The 2,611-nt window shown below is 35.5% G+C and overlaps 1 pseudogene; it reads left to right on the plus strand.

The window, feature by feature from the left end:
* The first annotated feature begins 1,200 nt into the window (after window positions 1-1,200).
* LOC137756928 (cytochrome c oxidase subunit 5B, mitochondrial pseudogene) lies at window positions 1,201-1,676 on the plus strand (annotated as a pseudogene).
* Window positions 1,677-2,611: the final 935 nt, after the last annotated feature.

A 2,611-nucleotide genomic window follows, 5' to 3' on the forward strand; every position in this document is an offset into this window, starting at 1 on the left:
GACACAATTTATTTAAAGAGATGAATGGAAAAAACCTACAACCTAGAATACACAGCAAAGGCTACCTACCATTGACATTTGAAGAAAAGATAAAGAGTTTTACAGGCAAGAAAAAGCTAAAAGAATTTAGCAACATGAAGTTAGTTTTACAGAAACTAACACCATTGTAAAGCAATTATACTCCAATAAAGATGTTAAAAAAAAGAAAAAATGTGTTGAATGGATAAACCAATGAATAAATAACGGATGCAAATTTTAAAAAAATGTTAAAGGGACTTCTCTAAGCAGAAAAGAAAAGGCCACAATTAGAAATATAAAAATTACAAGAGGAAAAATCTCATTCATAAAGGAAAATATATAGTAAAAGTAGTAGATCAACCATTTATACAGCTAGTAGAAACATTAAAATACAAAAGTAATAAAAGCACCTATATTCACAAGTAGTTTAAGATATACACAAAACAAAAAGATGTAAAATATGATGTCAACATTAAACGTGTGGGGGTAGTGAAAGTGCAGGGTTATTAAAATGCATTCATACTTAAGGGATCAGCAACTTAAAATAATTGTATATATACCTATCTCATGGTAAACACAAACCAAATATGTATAATAGATACACTGACAAAAAAAAGAAAGGAATCCAAACATAACATTAAAGAGAGTAATCAAGTCACAAGGGAAGAGAGAAAGGAGAAATAAGGAGCAAAAAAAAAATTTAACAAAATGACAATAAGTGCATATCTATCAATAATGCTTTAAATGTACATGGAATAAATGCTCCAATCAAAAGACATAGAGTGGAGAAATGAATACAAAAACAAGACCCAAATACATGCTGCCTACAAGAGACTCACTTCAGATCTAAATACACACACAGACTGAAAGTGAAAGGATGGTAAAAAAGTATTCCATGCAAGTGGAAATTAAAGAAATCCAGGGTAGCAATATTTATGTAAGACAAAGTAGACTTTAAAATGAAGACTATAACAAGACAGAAAGGACATATTACATAGTAAAGAGATAGATCCAAGAATAAGATATAACAATTGTATATATATATGAACCCAACATAGGAGCACCTAAATGGATGAAGCAAATATTAACAACCAGATGGACTTATTGGACATTCAACCAAAAGCAGCAGACTACTGCCTCCGGAGCCTGCTCCCGGAAGTGCTGGTGTTTGTAGCTGGCGTGATGGCTTCAAGGTTACTCCGCGGAGCTGGAGCCCCGGCCACGCAGGCCCTGAGGGCTTGCGGTCCCAGTGGAGTCTCCATGGCGCGCTCTATGGCGTCTGGAGGCGGTGTTTCTACTGATGATGAGCAGGCCACTGGGCTGGAGAGGGAGGTCATGGCTGCATGCAAGGGACTGGACCCGTACAATATGCTCGCCCCAAAGGCAGCCTCCGGTACCAAGGAAGACCCTAATTTAGTCCCCTCCATCACCAATAAGCGGATAGTGGGCTGCATCTGTGAAGAAGACAACAGTGCTGTCATCTGGTTCTGGCTGCACAAAGGCGAGGCCCAGCGATGCCCTAGCTGTGGAACCCATTACAAGCTGGTGCCCCACCAGCTGGCCCACTGATCCCCTGCACTAACTCACTCAAAACGTGATGTAAAGTTTCTTCTTTCAATAAAGACTAGCCATTACATTGGCTCCTCCTCCCAAAAAAAAAAAAAGCAGCAGACTACTCATTCTTTTCAAGTGCACATGGAATATTCTCCAGGATAAATCACATGCTAGACCACAAAACAAGTCTCAGTATATTTAAGAAAATTGGTATCGTATTAAGCATCATTTCTGACTACAATGCAACTATAAAAAGTGCAAAAAACATAAATACATGGATGTTAAACAATATGCTACTAAAGAACCAATAGGCTACTGAGGAAATCAAAAATAGAATTTAAAAATTCATGGAGACAAATAAAAATGAAACTACAAAGATCCAAAATCTATTGGATAGAGCCAAAGCAGTTCTAAAGGAAACAAGAAAAATCTCAAACAGTCTAACCTTACATATAAAAGATCTAGAAAAAGAAGACCAAACTAACCCTAAGTTATTGAAAGGAAATAAAAAATAAAGATTACAGCAGAAACAATTAAAATAGGGAATAAAGAATAGAAAATATCAATGAAACTAAACACTGGTTCTTTGAAATGATAAACAAAATTGATAAATCTTTATCCATACTCATCAAGAAAAAAAAAAGAGAGAGAGATGGACCGAATCAATAAAATCAGAAATTATAAAGGAGAGGTTACAATTGAATCATGGAAATATAAAGGATCATAAGAGATTACTATGATTACTCCATTAAAATGGACAACCTAGAAGAAATTGGAAAATTCCTGGAAATGCACAACCTCCCAGCATTGAATCACAAAGAAATATAAAATATGAACAGACCAATTATCAGAAATGAAATTGAATCAGTAATAAAACAACTCCCAACAAACAAAAGTCCAAGAACAGACAGCTTCACCTGTGAATTCTGTCAAACAATTAAAGAAGAGTTAACACCTATACTTCTCAAACTATTGCAAAAAGATGCTGAATAAGGAACACTACTGAACTCATTCTAGAAGGCCAGCATCACCCTGATAC

This window comes from Eschrichtius robustus, chromosome X (genome assembly GCF_028021215.1).
Source record: "Eschrichtius robustus isolate mEscRob2 chromosome X, mEscRob2.pri, whole genome shotgun sequence".
In the NCBI taxonomy this organism is placed as follows: Eukaryota; Metazoa; Chordata; class Mammalia; order Artiodactyla; family Eschrichtiidae; genus Eschrichtius; species Eschrichtius robustus.